General features: G+C 46.5%; 1 protein-coding gene across 8 annotated transcripts in view; it reads left to right on the top strand.

Annotated features, from left to right (window-relative positions):
• LOXL2 (lysyl oxidase like 2) overlaps positions 1 to 19,155 on the top strand; it is an 85,459-nt gene that overhangs the window by 3,030 nt on the left and 63,274 nt on the right. For 3 of the 8 annotated variants that reach the window (XM_035022566.1, XM_035022572.1, XM_035022571.1), the window contains one exon: positions 15,413 to 15,558. The exons of 1 other annotated variant lie outside the window; for it this stretch is intronic. The gene's annotated coding sequence lies outside the window, so the exon portion shown is untranslated. Of the gene's footprint in view, positions 1 to 11,778; positions 13,147 to 15,133; positions 15,559 to 19,155 lie in introns of those variants that run through there. 4 more of the 8 variants (XM_035022568.1, XM_035022565.1, XM_035022569.1 and 1 more) reach the window with 4 other exon arrangements.

Raw genomic sequence — 19,155 nt, 5'->3', positions numbered from 1 at the left:
CGAGTGAAAAGACTATAGCTGTAATTCCTGGACAAGACCAAGGCCCCAGAAAGAAATCTCATTGAGAACAGTTGCCCCTCCTGGAGTGCTGCCTGAGTATTCTGGCAGCTGGAATCTTTTGTCGGAGATTCCTAACTCCGATGACGGAGAAGAGGCTTCCCTCTGAAGTCCTTCATTCACGGACAACTTTGTTTATTCTGCCGCTGTCCGCTGGGGATACAGAACACCAGAATTTTGTACTTTTAGCCTTTTCGTTACTTGTGTTTATTTGCTTTGAAGTCGGGTGATAGATCCTTTTTACATCTTACTACTAAGGCTCATGAATTGGAATTCTCCTTCCTTGGCTGGCCATGTGGGAAAATGGAATCTCTTACGTCTTCACCCCTAGATTTTCCGCTCGTATGTTCATTGCCCTGAAATAGACATTGGATGAGCAGATCTTCCATAAAACAGCCAGTCAGGGACAGTGAAACTGGCTGCTTCAATCCCATTATTCCACTGTAGGGACTCATCAGGGCACTGCATTGACCTGGAGTCACACTGTCTTCTGGGAACCACCAGTTCTCTTCCCCTTTGCTGATAGGCAGGCTCCGTGGGGATATAGTTTCTCGGTGATTGCATGTCCGTGGTGGCAAGTTGCTTCCTTCCTTTGACAGCTTCGGGAGCATTGGGAGGTATAGTTCCCTGCTCCCAGGGCTGCCTGGATTCGGAACAACTTGTGATGACGACTGTTTTATTTCCCTCTGGGGAAGGGTCTTGGCCATCCGTCCGCGTGGCCATGTCACACGGACTCAGCTGCGCTGCGGACCTTGGCTGGGTCTTGAGGCCTCAGATGAAGTGGCCGCACCCTGCCCTGCTCCAGGCCCACAGAACCAGCGGGACTAGCAAGCGTGGGCCAGAGAAGGAAGGGCCAAGCAGATTCTGCAGATGAGCATCTGCAGGACACGCTGGGTCGCTTCTGTCCCGCAGCCATGTCCAGTCTGAAGTGAGTTCAGATCTTCTTGTGTTAGCGATTCTAGCAGTGATCCTGCTGTTGGGCATGGCGCATGCCTGGCGGGGAACACAAGTTGGCCAGGTGTGCGGGCTGGTCGTCCCCCTCGCCACCTGTGTCTGAGAAGCCTTCAGGCACCAGGACCATCCTTTCGAGGGGGATAAAGCATGAGGGTGACAGTTTAGATAAGATTTCCGTCCAGATTTCAGAAAAATCTTTTCACACTTCTCTTGGCAGGAACAGCATACCCAGGCAAGTTTCATGTGGCAAGGATGGGTGCAGAGTAAGAGTGGGCTCAGCAGAGAGTGAGGAGGTAATTAGGGTCACAGCTAATTTCTTCTTGCCCAAGGCTTTTGATCCCTTTGTTTGGAGTATTTTTAACTTGGTGTTATAATATCATGGGTGAATGATGACACATTTTTTTAGTTTTTTTCATTGTCAGAATCTCTGTTACATAAGCAGACACAGCTAGTCCCATGGAGGTTTTGTGCAAACTACCATATGTCCTCCTTGATGCATCCCCAACACAATGCTTGTGTGGAAAACCATGCTGCTTGCCTATAAAGCACACGATTTATGAGAACAGAATTTAACGGCGATGACTTGTGAACAACTTACTTTGCTCAGTTTCTTTACACTGTCCTTGAACTTGGATCCATGAACTCCCCCGCCCCCACCCCAGCCTTGTCCTGGGGCACCACTGCAGCAATGAGATAGGTATCTTTCCAGAGTGCCAGCATGACCCAAAGATCTAGTAAGATCTTTTCTTAAATTTCTAATTCAAATACCAATATCCTTTCCTAAATATCTTTCTAAATCAAATACAAATATAAAATGGAGTACATTCTTAAAGTCAACTCCTCCCCCTCCCCGAGAATAGCATATATAGGTAAAATGGCACCAATCCTAAGCATACATATGTGTAAACTTTTGTTCTTATTGTGGTAAAATAGACATAACTTAAAACTCACCATTTTAACCATTTTTAAGTGTACAATTCAGTGGCATTAAGTACATTCGACTTTTTCATCTTCCCAAACTGAAACTTTGTCCCTATTAAACACTAACTCCCTATTCCCTCACCTCCCAGACCCTGACAACCATCATTCTACTTTCTGTCTTTCTAAATTTGACAACTCTAGGTACCTCGTATAAGTGGAATCATATGGTACTTGGTCTTTTGGTGACTGGCTTATTTCACCTAACATGTGTATCCTCAAGATTCATCCACGTTGTAGCATGTGTCAGAATTACCTTCTTAAGGGAATAATATGCCATTGTATGGATAGACCACATTTTGTTTATTCATTCATCCATCAATGGACACTTGAGTTGCTTCCACTTTTGGTTATTGGAAATAATGCTGCTATGAACACGGGTGTACAAATACTTGTTCTGGATGAATTTTTACAAAATGAACATACCCTTATTAACTACCACCTAGATCAAGAGTTGAAGGTTACCCAGAGTGCAGGGATTTACAGGGAGGCAGGAGATGTCAATTACATGTCAATTACATGCCCGGCATTCCCCTCCTTCAACTACACCTCAGGAGCTGGGGATTGCTTGCTCATTTTCTCTACCATGAGGCAGTTTGGAAGAGATGTTTGAAAAACACAGTTTATAATGTAAAAGGCCCCAAGATGGGTTTTGAGATTTAAGCAACTTCTTTGCTTAGGGGAAGATAGTACTGCATATTTGGGGTTTGCAGTTGCAGCTGTGTTAACACATGACCATTAAGGATAGTCCGCCCAGGCTTTTCCTGGAAGAAGGGGGCTCACACCCACCTAGAGAACTGCCCTTTTATCAGCTGCCACTGGAGCCGGAGTTTTAAGCCTGGAGGGAAAATCATGTGGCCATGTCCTGCCTTCCTTTCTTCCTTTCCTTCCTTCCTCCTTCCCTGCTGACCCAGTCCTCTCTCTCTTAACTAAATTGGTTTATTAGTGGCCTTCTATGTACCAGACACTCTGCCAGCCACCGTAGGAGACACCACGATGAATAAGGCATGATATTTGACGTGTGTATTTAAAATGAAATCGTCTGTCAAGAATAATATTCTGATGGCTGGCAGCCAACCCCTTGGTGCCCGCCTAGTGCCAACAGCAGCCTCAGAGCACAGCCAAAGAATCTGTGGAGTTTGGGCTTGTTGCAACACATGAAAAGGGGAAGACTATCCATCTGGTGACCTAGAATTCCTCTAGCATGCCCATAACCAAAGGGTAAGAATAATTTTTTAAAAGACTTTTAAGCTGGGGGTACCTGACTGGCTCAGTTAGTAGAGCATTGACTCTCGATAGCCGGGTCATGAGTTCAAGCCCCACGGTGGGTGTAGAGATTACTTAAAAAAATAAATAAAATACTTTTAAGCTGCCTTGAATTCAGGTGCTCTGTTTGAGAGCGTTCTACTAAAAATGATGTTTAGAGACTATTTTAATGATGAAAAAAAAAACCCCCTAAAATTTACACATTGGTCTCTAATCCTTTTCAGAAAATCAGGCACTGTTGATTTTCTTGAATTGATACTCTCCAGGTGTTTTTCCTTCCCCACAAAGCCGTGCCCGTCCCTCCAGCCCCCAACCAACCCCCTGTGCCATCAGTTACACCATCATAACATTACCCAACATCAGGAGAGTTGCTGGTCTCCTCATTGGCCTCCTTTCCCTTGGTCTTAACCCATGCGAAACCATCTTTCATGCAATAACCCCAGTGACCTTTCAAGGGCAGGGGGTGGTAACCTTTTTCTCTAGGGATGGACAGCAAATATTTTAGACTTTACAGTCCATTTGTGCTGTGTTGCTTGTTGGTCAAGCCTGCTATTTTAGTGGGAGAACAGCCACAGATAACAAGTAAATCATTATGGCTGTGTTCCAATAACATTTTATTTCCAAAAACTATTTATAGATTTGGCCCGTGGGCTGCAGTTTGCTGACTAGTGCTCTAGGTCACAGATCTGCCCCCCATCGCCCTCCCGCTTGCCGTTCTTCCCGAAAGGAAAATTCGGCATTTCTTAGCATGACGTTCAAGTTCCATCTTGGCTGGCCCTCTGCTTACTTCTCCACCCTCACCTCTTGCACTTCTCACCACACCCAGCGCTTCTACTTTTCATCTGGTAACTGGAACCACACACGGCTCCCCAAAATACCCTGCGTGATTTCAGACCTGCTCTGCCTGCTGCCTGGAATGATCTCCCCACCCCCAGTCTTGTCAAACTCAAAACTTTCCTCCAGAACCTGCGCAGTGTCAGCTGTCTGAGCCTTTCCCGCTCCTCATCCCCACCTGTGAGCAGCGCCTCCCTGTTTCGTTTCTGTGCTTTTTCCTGCACAATTATTGCCTAAGTATAGTGTGAACTCCTTGAGGGCAGAACCCACGTCAGATACATCTTTGAATTCCCAACGCCTAACAGCATTTGTCATGCAGCAGATGCTTCATAAATACATACTACTAACATGAAGTGTCATTTAAGTTGATTTTTTTTAACAGCATAATTTGAGATGTAATTCACAGACCCGACACTTCCCCCATTTAAAGTGTTCAGGTCAGTGGATGTTAGTGTTTTCACAGATATGTGCACCCATCACCACGGTCAATTTTAGAGCATCTCATTGCCAGAAAGAGGTATCTGTGCCCTTCACCTATCCCCTGCTTCTCCTCCCACTCCCCTCCCTCACTCCCCTCCCCTGCTCCCTACCTCTACTCCTGCTAGTCTACTTTCTGCCTGTATGTGCCAATTCTGGATATTTCATATAAATGGAATCATATATATGGCTTCTTTTACTTCACATAATGTTTTCAAGCCTTATTTCTGTTGTGGCATGTGTTCATACTTAATACCTTTTTATGGCCAAATAATGGACCATTCATTGTATGGATAGACCCCGTTTTGTTTATCCATTTACTATTTTTTTTAAAGATTTTTATTTATTTATTTGACAGAGAGACACAGCAAGAGAGGGAACACAAGCAGGGGGAGTAGAAGGGGAGAAGCAGGCTTCCTGCAGAGCAGGGAGCCCCATGCGGGGCTCGATCCCAGGACCCTGGGATCATGACCTGAGCCGAAGGCAGACGCTTAATAACTGAGCCACCCAGGCGCCCCTGTCCATTCACTATTGATGGACGGTGGTTGTTTCCACCTTTTGGCTATTACAAATAGTGCTGCTATGAACATTTGTATACAAGTTTTTGTTTGAACATCTGTTTTCAGTTCTCTTGGCTATATAAATAGGAGTGGAATTGCTGGGTCATGTGGCAATTCTATGTTTATCTTTTTGAGGAATTGCCAAACTGTTTTCCAAAACGGCTGCACCATTTTACATTCCCACGAGCAAAGTATGGAGGTTCCAATTTCTCCGCATCTTCACCAACACCTACTTTTTCCCCCGCTTAAAAAAAATCCTAGCCATCCTAGTGTGTGCAAAGTGGTATTTCATTAAAGTTTTGATTTGTGTTTTCCCTGGTGACTAATGATGTTGAACATCTTTTCAGGTGTCATTGAGCATTTGCATGTCTTCTTTTTTTTTTTTTTTTTAAGATTTTATTTATTTATTTGAGAGAGAGAATGAGAGAGAGCACGAGAGGGAAGCGGGTCAGAGGGAGAAGCAGACTCCCTGCCGAGCAGGGAGCCCGATGCGGGACTCGATCCAGGGACTCCAGGATCATGACCTGAGCTGAAAGCAGTCGCTTAACCAACTGAGCCACCCAGGCGCCCCAAGCATTTGCATGTCTTCTTTAGGGAAATGTCTGTTCAAGTCCTGTGCCCATTTTTAAATTGGGCTGCTTATCTTATTCTTATTGCATTATAGGAGTTTTTATATGTTCTGGATACTATAGCCCTTTCAGAAATATGATTTACAAATATTTTCTCCCATTTTGTGCATCGTCTTTTCACCTTCCTGATAGTGTCTCTTTGTTTTTCAGTTCATTTCACATTTACTCAGCATTTATTCTATAATGGACCCAGGAGATCGAGATTATGTGCTCTCCAGAGGGTTCACAGTCTTGAAAGGGAGACAGACACGCAAACAGTACAACAAATACTTGATCAATATGCCTTTTTCTACCACTACTACTGCTGCCCTGGTTCATGAAACATCTTAGTAGTGCCTTTTGATGCACAGAAGTTTTAAATTTTGATGAAGTACAATATATACATTTTTTTTAAAGATTTTATTTATTTATTTGAGAGAGAGAGAATGAGAGACAGAGAGCAGGAGAGGGAGGAGGGTCAGAGGGAGAAGCAGACTCCCCGCCGAGCAGGGAGCCCGATGCGGGACTCGATCCCGGGACTCCAGGATCATGACCTGAGCCGAAGGCAGTCGCTTAACCAACTGAGCCACCCAGGCGCCCCAATATATACGTTTTTAATTTGTTGCCTGTGCTTTTGGTGTCATATTTAAGAAACCATTGCCAAACCCAAAGTCATGAAGATTTACCCCTATGTTTTCTACTAGGTTTATAGTTCAGCTTTTATATATAGGTGTTTGATCCATTTTGAATTAATTTTTGTAAATAGTGTGAAGGAGGAGTCCAACTTCTTTCTCTCTTATTTTTAAAGATTTTATTTTTTATTTGACCGGGGGGGCGGGGGGAGAGAAAGAGAGGGAGAGAGAGAGACAGAGAGCAAGCACAAGCAGGGGGAGCATCAGAGGGAGAAGCAGGCTCCCCGCTGAGCAGGGAACCCGATGCAGGGCTTGATCCCAGGACCCTGGGATCATGACCTGAACCGAAGGCAGATGCTTAATGGACTGAGCTGCCCAGGTGCCCCATCTCTCTCTCTTTTTTAAAAGATTTTATTTATTTATTTAGTTAGTTATTTTAAAAGATTTTATTTATTTATTTGTCAGAGAGAGAGAGCACAAGCAGGGGGAGCGGCAGGCAGAGGGAGAAGCAGGCTCCCGCTGAGTAAGGAGCCCGATGCGGGACTCGATCCCAGGACCCTGGGATGTAGGACTTGATCCCAGGGCCCTGGGATCATGACCTGAGCCAAAGGCAGATGCTTAACCAACTAAGCCGCCCAGGTGCCCCCCCAACTTCTTTCTCTTCCATGTGGCTATCCAGTTATTCCAGCACCATTCTTTTTACAGACTATTCTTCCCCATTGAATGTTCTTGGTACCCTTGTCCAAATGAATTAATCATAAATATATGAGTTTATTACTAGACTCTCAGTTCTATTCCATTGATCTATAGGTCTGTCCTGTGCCAGTACCACACTGTCTTGATCACTGTTGCTTTGTATTACCTTTTGAAATTGGGAAGTATGAGACTTCCCACTTTGTTCTTTCTCAGAATTGTCTCGGCTATTCTGGATCCCTTAAAATTCCACATAAATTTTAGAATCAGCTTTTAAATTTCCATGAAAAGGACATTTGGGATACTAATAGGGATTTTGATGAATCTGTAGATCAATTTGTATTCTCATCTTAATGACAGACATTAAGTTTTCCAATCCATGAACATGGGGATGTTTTTCCATTTATTTAGATCTTTAATTTCTTTCAACAATGTTTTGTAGTTTTCTGAGGATAAATTTTGCATGCCTTTGGTTAAATTTATTTCTAAATATTTTATTCTTTTTGATGCTATTGTAAATGGAATTAGTTTTGTAATTTCATTTTTGTATTGTTCTTTGAAAGTGAATAGAAACAGTTAACTTGTGCATATTGATCTTGTGTCCTGTAACCTTGTTGAACTCAGTTCTAATAGCCTTTTAGTAGGTTCCTTAAGATTTTTTTTTTATATACACATGTGGATAGATTCCTAAACAAAGAGTAATAGTTGTTCAGGAGGTGGATATGTGGTGTTCTAGAACAGGGAACAGCAAGTGGCAGGGAAGTGTGGAAGCAGGTGTCTTCTGGGAACCACATGCCCTCAGTCAGTGTGGCGAGAGCTCAGGGTATGGGTGCGTGCCATGCCAGAGAGAGTGGGGGCATCCTGTAGCCACCAGTGGGAGCCATGCCATGCTTGGAAATGCAGTGAGAATATTAGAATCATTCCCAGAAGGAGGCCCAGAAAAGACTTGTGATCAGCATGATGGACACTAATCAGGTCCAAAGGTAGCTGAGGAAGTCTGCCTTCCTCGGGAAGGGCAAGAACTGGTAGGTGGGTGTGTATATGCCACGACTCTGCAGATGCCATTACGTCCAGGAATGATGATCAGTGACACAGTCCCAGCTGGCCTTGTGCAGCTGAGCTGAGCCCAGCCAGCTTTGGTGATGTGGCGGTTGGGGCCTGTGGCTATTACTCACTGGGCTTCTGGAAGGGAGCCAGGGCTTCTGTGGACAGCAGAATCCCGGATCACAGGCTCTTAACAAACTTGAGAACAGCGCTCCTGCCCGCTCCTCTGTGTAGCCAGACCTTTCCAGACAAGCCGAAGATGCGGCTGCGGTCTGTGTGCTGGCTGCACCGTCCCTTGCTGGCCCCGCAGGGTCTGATTCTCACCTGATGGGCTCAGGCCTGAACAGTTGATCCTTGAAGGCTGAGGTGGTATCACTTGAATGAGAGCCTGGCCTGGAAGCTAGCGGAGACCACAGAAAGTGGACAAAGCCAAGAGTGAGTCCTGCTGGGACTCGCCCTACCTGAGGCATGAGGGAAGCTAAGTAGGGGGTGCCTGCTTGGCCACTTTTGAGGGGCCATCTCTTCGAGAAACTGGTTTGTATATTCCCTCTAGCCCAGTATACTCTTACTGGCCCTGCCGAGTCCGCCCTACCTGTCTGGGCCTGGACCAACCCTCCAGGAATTTGCATGCACTGGGTCCCATCCCCCACGACACTTCCTGCCCTAAATACACAAGGTGTTTGCAGTGATTGGATTGCTGACCACGTCTGCACACCATTTTGGCTGTGGCTTTGGTTCTCCTCCCCTTCGAAAGGGTGCAGAAACTCAGACCAGTTTGGCTACTGATCCTTAGCTCTGGGAAACAGTGTGTGTGTAGATGGGGGGAGGTGGGAGGATGGTTAAAACCTGTTATCCAAGTGGTATGTTAAGAGTGCTTGATGGGATGGGCGCCTGGGTGGCTCAGTCGTTAAGCGTCTGCCTTCGGCTCAGGTCATGATCCCAGGGTCCTGGGATCGAGTCCCACATCGGGCTCCCTGCTTGGCAGGAAGCCTGCTTCTTGCTCTCCCACTCCCCCTGCTTGTGTTCCTGCTCTCGCTATCTCTCTCTCTGTCAAATAAATAAATAAAATCTTAAAAAAAAAAAAGAGTGCTTGATGGGTCGGGCACCTGGGTGGCTCAGTTGATTGAGCAACTGCCTTCAGCTCAGGTCATGATCCTGGAGTCCCGGGATCGAGTCCCGCATTGGGCTCCCTGCTCAGCTGGGGGGTCTGCTTCTCCCTCTGACCCTCTTCCCTCTCGTGCTCTCTGTCTCTCATTCTCTCTCAAATAAATAAATAAAATCTTTAAAAAAAAAAAAAAGAGTGGTTGATGGATGAAGCGACACCCCTCTTGGGATTTTTTCCAGGTTCTTGCTGATTGTATATAATTGTACTACTCATCGAACATTGCCATGAGCCAGTCACTGTCCTGGGCCCTCAATACCTCCTGTGCAGCTCACTAAGATGGTTTTAAGGCCCTTCTCTGTTTGCAGAAGCCAGATCAGGATCTGAGACCACTCTAGAGGCCAACGCCCTGTTCTTTCCATTATTGTATGTTCTCCGGTGGTCTTCCTTTTTTTAGGGGCTAGGGATTGGTTAATGTGAACCCGAGGGGCCTCTTGGCCTCACACGGTTCCCGCTGCCATTTTAACAGAGCTGCCTTCAAGTGGCAGCACTGGGTTTGGATGTTCTCTGCCTCTCTCTATGGGCTCTGTGCTATAAAGATAAAATGCATCTCTTGCAGACACTATATATATTTCTGATCCAGTCCGAGAGTCTCTACTAGGCACACTTTTTAAGAGTTGGAAATTGTACCTTCAGCCTCCCCAAGAAAGAGCCTGGTTAAAATGAGATTCCGCCCAGAGCCAGAGGTGGACTGTGGGGAACCCCAGTTGATCACAACCAATTACGCCTGACAAAGGCCTCTTTCTGGAGGATGAAAAAAAAAAAATCAGCTTCATATGCTCCCCTTGTCACCATTTCCCTGTGCCCTGAACATTCCTGCTCCTGGGCCAGAAATAGGATGGAGGTGGAATCTTTGGCCAGGGGCCAAATGGACCAGCCCTGGCCTAGCCTGGTGTCAAAGTCTGCATTCTTGTCTGAGGTGGTTCAGAAAGGCCCCACCGTCCCCCAGCGCTTCCCTCATTCTCTGAGCACACCCCATTCACCAAAGGCAGCCTTCTTCCACAAAGGAATGTGTTCTGTGTGGGGCCAGAAGCAGCTCCGGGACCGCAGCTGGGGTCGCCTCCCGGCGGTGCGCCCTGGGCCGAGAATGAGGACCATTCATCACTCCTGCTGATCCAGCAGGAATCCCTGGCGGTGAGGGTCTGAAGAAGGAGACGGCCTCCAGCCCACCCCTTGACCCCCTATCTGAATGCCGACATCTGGCAGCGGTGTTGAGCGGAGCATTCTGTCCGGGTGAAAGAATTCTGCTGAGTTCTGTGCTCCAGTGGTCAGCCAACACTAAGCAAGTGCCCTTTGCATCGTGGGCCGCTCTCTGCTCCTGGCTGGGGAGCGGTACCCTTGTTATGTGACGCTCCCCGTGTGAGGCAGGAAGGCCCCTTCCTGGGAGCTGCAGAGCACAAGATGCGGAGCCAGGGCTGGGAGGAATGATTCATTCATTTCCCTGCCTACAAAGGGCCTAGAAACGACAGGGCCAGTCATGCAAAGCTGGAGTGAGGACTGCTCTCGGAGGGCCCCAGACAGTCCTGTTGGTGGGCAGGCGGAGGGGGCGCCGTTGAGAGGATCAGCTTGCATAAGAGCAGTGCTTTCTGCTAAATCATGTTTACAGTGTGTCCCCCACCCCCATCAGTGCGTGCCTTTGTTACTGACTGGGAATCAGTTGGTCACAAGGGGCATTTTTTGACTGGGTGCCCCAAAGTGAGGCATCAGTGATAAGAGGCCATGGCTCGTCATAATTGTTTAAGGCTACACTGGGGAAGTCAATAGCCACTTGACTTTTCAGAAAATATTTTTAGGCAGGCAAGTTCTATAGCACAGAATACCCTTTTTTTTTTTTTTTTTTCCCAGGTAGATGATGGAGTGATTCAGATAGGATTGCTTCTAGGGAAAGAAAAACATTTGAGTGGGTCCAAGGCTACTTGAGACTCAGATTTCTTTGGAGTAGGCCTTTTATATTCTTTGCTAGGCAGAATGATTCAGCTGTGAAAATAGTAGCCTAAGAAAAAGACCTTGGAAATTCCAGTTTTACGTTTTCTCCTTTGTATTTTGGAGCCCTGCTTGGTTAAAGTTAAGTAAAAGATTTTCAAATATTTATCCATTACGAGAACAATGCCACTCTTGGAATCCTAGAAATCAGTGTTTCTAGAATGTACTGGAAAGTTCCTCAGGTGACATATGCTTTGAAGCTAAAGATGTCCTCAAAGAAGGATGTTTATCAGACCATTGAAGAAGCTCTGATCAGATGAGAACCTTGAACAAGATCCAGGTTTACAAACTCTTTTTCTCTCTCTGACCAATGTCCCCGGCCCCAGCAAGATCAAGAAGCATTGGATGACTTAGACCCCACTTAAAAGTCTTATTTGCAGGGGCGCCTGGGTGGCTCAGTCGTTAAGCGTCTGCCTTTGGCTCAGGTCATGATCCCGGGGTCCTGGGATCAAGCCCCGCGTCGGGCTCCCTGCTCCGCCGGAAGCCTGCTTCTCCCTCTCCCACTCCCCCTGCTTGTGTTCCCTCTCTGGCTGTCTCTCTCTGTCAAATAAATAAAATCTTTAAAAATAAATAAATAAATAAAAGTCTTATTTGCAGACACTGCAGACTCCCTAGAGCCCACCTTCCCATTGAACTTCACACAAGGTAGCACCTCCCTAGCTTATACAGCACATGTGAAGACACGTATTGATTTAGGTAATTAAGCTTTTCTCCCATATCATATTCTTTGGAGCAAATGTATATTTCTAGTTTTAAACTGCGTTGTTCCAAGAGGTGGATCCAGGAGGAACTACCTAAGCTCATCCCTGGGAGTTACCAGTTTCCCAAAATCTGAAGATCAAAATTCAATACAACCATTTCCATAATGCAGTTTAGCAACTTGCAGTTGGCATTTAAATCGCCTGACCCGAATCTAGCAGGCTGCACCTGTTTGAACCCAAACACTTTACCTGGTATTTTTGACCACCTACTGTGGATCAGGAACTTAAGAAATACGATCTTTGATCTTTATAACAATCCTGAAAAGTAGATGTTTCTTGTTTTCCCTCAAAAAAGTTGCTTTTAGGTACATATCGCTTCGGTTTTACAGATGAAATACAGAGACTTAGAAAATCTCAGTGTGCCTGAGGTCACAGAGCTGGGAAGTGGAAATGAGATTTGAAGCCTATTTTGCATGCCTCTAACCTATTACTCCATGCTGCTTACTGACAACAGAGAGGTGGGAGTGCATCCAACCCGTTCTTCATGGGGGAAGAACGTGCAGGCTGAGTGGGCCACTGTGGGCAGGGAGTGCTCAAGGCCCCTGAGGAAGGTGAGCTGAGTCTGGCTGATGTTTGTCAGGAATGCCTGGTACGTTCAATCCCAGTGATGTGAAGGAATTCTTTCCCTATCTCTCCCAGATACCCCCTGGGGGCATAGAGCCTCTTGTTAGCCAAGCTTATATTAGTATCCATCGTGTGAAAGTTGTATCCTCCAGCGGATTGAATTAAAGTAAGAATGTCCTCAACTGCTTAGCCGAGAGCCAAGTGAGAAAACATTAGGAGAGGTAATTTACCACTTTCTGATAAGCCACAGCCATAGCCAACTTTTTTCTGACACACACTGGCTCTCATTCATGTTAATCACATACTGCAGTCCATGGGCATCTTGCCTTGAACCCTCTGATGATGGCCCACTCCCGAGCTAAACTGTGTGAATAATTAAGACCATCTGCTACGGTAGTTCCTAGACTTCAGTCAGATGAGGTTTTAACAGAATACTCTCCAAGGTGAGCTTCCCCCTTGTGAACTTTCCTCAGCTTGCCTGGAGAGGGTTGCTGAAACCCTGTTGAGCTCGCTTTTTGGTATGTGTGCGAAGCTGCAGAAATGTTCCGCTGACCCAGCTGGCCTGTGTTCTGGGTAAGGATGCTCCTGGAATATCCCTGTTGGGTGGTGATGCTTCCTCACTGGCATGGACCCTTATTGGGACCTGGGAGGTCTTCAAAGGTGAATGCTGAAAATAGATCTTCTTTGTTGCCAAAAACTCCCCCAGCTGTGGTAGCAGATACCACATTTGGTCAGATGTCTCCACCATTTTTTTTTTTTAATGTCTTTAGCAGAATAAAATTTCTGACCAGGACTGATAGAGCAGGTGTGAGGAGGAGGAAAGTGTCTTCCATCAATCCAAATGTCATCAAATGTCCAGAAAGGTAGGGGCACCTGATGGCTCAGTCGGCTAAGCATCTGCCTTCGGCTCAGGTCACGATCCCAGGGTCCTGGGATCGAGCCCCGCATCAGGCTCCCTGCTCAGTGGTGAGTCTGCTTCTCCCTCTCCCTCTGCCTGCCCTCCCCCTGCTTGTGCTCTCTCTTTCTCTGTCAAATAAATAAATAAAATCTTTAAAAAAAAAAAAGTCCAGAAAGGTAAAGGGAAAATTTACCATATTTGTTTATGATTAGGTAAGAGACCCAGTGCTCTTCTGTTTGTTTTATTGAAATTATAAATTCAGGCTTTCCTTTGCTTTTGTTTGTTATCATTTGGAGCCTGGTACATTTATTAGTGAAGCTCAAATGCTTTAACCCAAAGCAGTCTTCTCAAGCAAATTGGTCCCTGGGCAAGGACGGGGATACCAAAGTACGCTTGTCTCAGCCACAGGGATAAGAACGATTAGTGAATAAACATATCAGCTCTGGTATCTGGCTGCCTGGATGCAAATCCCACCTTGATCACCTTTTAGCTATGTGACCTTAGGAAAACCACGTAGCCTTTCTGTCCCTCCGTTTTTCCTGGGGGCAGTAGGGATGCTGGTAACACTCTCTCGGAGGGTTTCCTGGAGCTGTGCCATCCAGTAGGCACAAGTGGGATATTGTGGGGCTGCCGAGCACCTCAAATGTGCTCGACCGAATTGAGGTGTGCTGTGAATGTACTCACCAGATTTCAAAGACTTAGTACAAGAAAAGAATGTGAAGTATCTCATTAATAATTTTATATTGAATACATACTGGATTGATATTTGTGATGTATTTGGGTTAAATAGAATATATCATTAACATTAATTTCACCTATTTCATTTTACTTTTTTTTAAGATATTATGTATTTATTTGAGAGAGAGAGTGAGAGAGTACGAGTGGGGTCAGGGGCAGGGGGAGAAGCAGGCTCTCTGTTGAGCAGGGAGCCCGATATAGGGCTCAATCCCGGGACTCCAGGATCATGACCTGAGCTGAAGACAGACACTTAACCCACTGAGCCAACCAGGTGGCCCTCATTTTACTTTTTTAATGTGGCTACCAGAAAAATTTAAATCATATATGTGGCTCGCATTATGTTTCTATTGGGAAGCACTGGTCTAGAGAATTAAATTGGTCTATACCTGTAAGGCACTTTTCACATGGTAATTGATACAGAATGAGTGATCAATAAAAACAAGAGTTGTTTATTTTTTTAAAAAATCCAGCTTTTTCTGTAACAGAATCCCACCTTCAACACCAGCCCATGTAGTTTCCAGGTTTCTGTATAAAAGCAGAGATCATACTTTTAGAAGAAGGTGGGGATGAGGGCAAATGAATACATAAAACAGGCAGAGAGTAAGAAAATTTTGTATGTCCCTGGGTGGGGGGACAAGTGTGGAATTACTCACCACAATCTTTGCACAGCAAAATGACCAGACCCCCAGAGGCGAAGCACATCTACCTCTCGGCACCTTCTAATAGAATGTTCTGCTGAAAGATGGAGCCTGTTGAGCTGCCCCATAAGCTTTCGTTCTGCCTTCCTTCCTGAGGCTGGCATCTATTTGGAAATGGCCTAGAGAGGGAATGGAATATGCTTGGCCTACCGGGCATGCTCAAAGCACGAGATGATGCCCAGCCCCCTCTAGCTTCCGGAGCGCAGCTAAAGGTGTTGGAGGTCAGCCGGGAAGGCAGAAGTAGCTGGAGCTGGCTGCTTCGAGGAGGTGGGTCTTGAGGAGTCACCACTCCCTGTGGGACTGCCATGTGGACCCTGCAGACACAACTCTTCTCCCCTCTAAGTGTCAGCATGGCTCACTGCCTCAGACCTTCACCGGCCCTTAGGCTGTCAAGTCCAGCAGGTGGTTAGGGGCTCATCCTTTGAGGGCTAACAGGTGTGTCTGCACATTTCCGAGGAAATCAGCTGTGATGAGTCGGAATTGTGCCTTACTCTGTCTCTCCCAGATCCCACCTTACAGCCCATGACTCTCGTCTAGATACCAGCACTGATGATCTGGTCGGGTGAGATTTTAGGATCCCAGGGGATCTTCATCTTCCATAAATCATCCCAACGCCTGCCTCCCACCTTCACCACACAGTGAATTTCAGAGGTAAGCAGGCACCTATGGCAGCTGATCTGAAGGGCATGGGGAAGGTCCACCCACTCAGGAAAAACCCTGTTGCTCTTGCTTCTAACATTGTACAATATGTAAAACTCGACGATTGGAATTCATATCTAGGAGTTCCTCTTACAGTGTAAAAGTGCCCTGTCCTTAGGAGAGTAATTAACTTATTCTTTAAGGTGTTACATCCCTAAACACAATAATTTCATAAGGGAAGAATTTATCACCTTGCTTTCCAATGCAATTTATCAGAAGAAAAAGGCAATTTGGGTAGGGTGTGAAGATGTGAATAGGAATTTTACTTACTCACTCAATAAATATTTACTGAGTACCCACATCGGGGGTTCTGAGTTGGCAGGAAGGAAAGAAGAAAACTAATGTGAATGAGGCTATGCTGTGTGCTAGGAATTTTTACATTATTTTATTTAATACACACACACACACACACACGCACACGGAAGGTTATTTCCATAATCCAAAGAGGAAATTCAGGCTCTAAAAGTAATTTGTTGGGGCACCTGGGTGGCTCAGTCGTTAAGTGTCTTCTGCCTTCGGCTCAGGTCATGATCCCAGGGTCCTGGGACTGAGTCCTGCATTGGGCTCCCTGCTCAGCGGGAAGCCTGCTTCTCCCTCTCCCACTCCCCCTGCTTGTGTTCCTCTCTCACTGTGTCTCTCTCATCAAATAAATAAATAAAATCTTAAAAAAAAAAAAAAAAGGTAAATTGTCCCCAAATCCATAGAGCTTGAAGGCAGGATTCAGACATTTGTGTTCTGATTCCAAGATGCCCAACAGACCTCTCCAGGGAACCAGTGATGCCAATAGATACCAGAGGAGGGGTTGCCGAGAGGCAAGAGGACCCACACATTGCAAGATGAGGGAGCCAGAGGCCCCCTCCCATCCACTTGACTTCAATAGTGCTTTGACCTATGATCATAGAAGAGAGCTTGTTTTAAAACTACCATGGAGAGGCATATCAAGTATCAGATGGCCATCTGATCCGACCAGCGGATGTAGATAGAGAGGCCGTGGAACAGAGTAGATGCGCACACAGAGGGGTGGTGGAGCATGTGTCTGGGGTGGGCTCAGCAGCAGAGCATCATAGCAGAGATCCAGGGAGGAAGCATTACTGAGGTCTAGCAGCAGAATCAGGACCAGGGCTCAGAGAGGGAAGCATCAGCCCCTAGAAAGACTGACCAGAGCAAGGCAGGGAACACAGTTCAACCCATAACAATAGTCTCACCTAGGACGTTTAGGACCTCAGCGGATTCATAAAATCTGAGAAAGTTCTTAGGATCATTTGTCCCGTGCCTAGGACAGCAAATGCCCAGCAGGCATGCTGCCACCCTCGTGCCCCTGTCTGTGGCAGTCCTCACAAACCCATGCCAGCCCTCTAGCCTCTTAGGCCTTGATGCCACTCAGCTCCCTAGATAGCCCCACTAGCTGGGTGAATGTGACATGCAAGTCGACCTGTGCTTCCCTTCCCTGTGCTAGCACACCCTCTTCCTGGCACAGATGAGGGATTGGAGGCTGGGGGTGGCAGGCACTCAGACTGCAGAAGAGACCGAGAGCCCGAGCTCTTGTCATGGTCCCTGGCTGCATCTTGGGGTCCAGCAGGATGGTTCCAGGTCCTGTGCAAGCTGACCTCAGCCAGGTACTTACAAGAAACAAAATGGGGACAGACAGGGACAGACAAAGGCATCCCAGTATAGGAGGTAGAATTGGAAGCCAAGATACCCAGGGTCAAGAAAGGCTCTGCCAGTTACTAATGATTGACCATGGGGCAATCCAGTAAACCCTTGGTCCTCATTTCTTTTATCTATGAAGTGAAATGAGATGGACTGGCTGACTTGATGGACTGGCTCTGAATTCCCCTCCGGCTCGGAAGGTCTGCCCATTCCATCCTTCTTATCCAGCACCTTGTAAACACTGTCTTCCAAATGCCACCTCCTTCTGTCCCTGCACGGATGGCTGATTTCCACACCCATTGCTTTCCACACTAGTTTGCTCCAGTCCAGCCTACTCCATGTTTTCTTTTCCTAATTCTTCTTCCAAGCCCTGCTCAAGGCCGTCCTCCTCCCAGAGCCTCTCCTGACCTTGGTACTCAAGCGGCAGGAGTCCTGGATTAGGGAAGCCGGAGCTACAAATTATTCCCTGCTCTTGCTCCCTTAGCTAAGTGGCCTGGACATGGCCTTCCCCTTTCAAATGGCCCTGCCTCGTCCTTTCTGGCAAAAAACCTCTGATTTGGGTGCCTGGGTGGCTCAGTTGGTTAAGCGACTGCCTTCGGCTCAGGTCATGATCCTGGAGTCCCGGGATCGAGTCCCACGTCGGGCTCCCTGCTCAGCAGGGAGTCTGCTTCTCCCTCTGACCCTCCTCCCTCTCCTGCTCTCTGTCTCTCATTCTCTCTGTCTCAAATAAATAAATAAAATCTTTAAAAACAAAAACAAAAAACCTCTGATTTTGTTCTATCTCACACGGACCTCTTATACCCATAACTCTTAACACTCCCATCATCTGGGCCCACCTATTTAAAACTTGAGTAAATTCTCTTCTATGGTTCTCCCATTCCAGAGAGATAGGACCCGCCCAAGAGACAATGGGAGGAAAAAGAGGACAGAATTCTAGATGGGGAGATAGGACCCACCCCACAAGAATGGGAGCACCTCCCATTTCTTCTGTCTCTCCCACCGCAGCTCCTCCACACTGGGTACATAATAGGTGCTCAGTTAAATACTCATTAAGTGTAATACTACTTTTCGTTTACATAGCACAAGTGATAAAGAGTCTCTGAACTAAAAGGAGCTGAGTAAGGAGATGGAGCACAGGAACCGGGAGGCCGTATAGGCTGTTCCTCCTTTCTTGCAGGAAAAGAAGCGAGGGCGTGTTTTCTGCACCTGAATTCTTATTTGTCACCTCCTCGGAGAGGAAGAATCCACAGAAGGGAGCTATACTGCAGGCGCTACCAAAATTCAGTCCCAAACCCTGCAATTGTTCAATTAAAAAATGACATTTTTCACCTGCTCTAATGATCCTTTCTGGAACAAGTATGTATGCAATATGAGACATTATCTACATCAATGGCAGAAAGTAGAGGGAGTCTTTCTTGAGGTTTGACTGCTGTCACCCCTGTCCTCTGAATTCCACAACTGGGAATTCACACAGGGCACCAGAAAACACGAAAGTAATGGCTTTGTATGAGAGAGCTGGGTTTGGGGAAGACAGCTTGGGCAACGATGGAGCTCTCACCTCCCAGGGAAAAGTAAGGATAAGGTGATCAAGTTTTTGCTCTGCTTTTGCCACTGTTTTCATTGGCTGAATACATTTTTATCACAGGTCAGAACGATATATCTATTTTACAGAGAAAAACACTCAAGAAGGGGAAATGGTTTTCTAGGGGTAAGAGAGCTGTGCCAACGTAACTATAATCTCAGAACTTCCGCCTGGTGCTCTGTTCCAGCTCCTTCGTGAGGTCCGTTGTTAATAAGTAAAACTGTGACTCTGACCCACCATCTGGAAGGCCTGCGGTCGGCCTGGTCTCTGCCCTCCCCCTCCCCTCTTCCAGGAATGAGGATGGGTCTACTCTGAGC

This window comes from Mirounga leonina, unplaced genomic scaffold (assembly GCF_011800145.1).
Source record: "Mirounga leonina isolate KUSES-001 unplaced genomic scaffold, KU_Mleo_1.0 Mir_176, whole genome shotgun sequence".
Classification (NCBI taxonomy): Eukaryota; Metazoa; Chordata; class Mammalia; order Carnivora; family Phocidae; genus Mirounga; species Mirounga leonina.
Note: the sequence above shows the minus strand (reverse complement) of the source record. Positions and strands in the feature narration are given on the sequence as shown.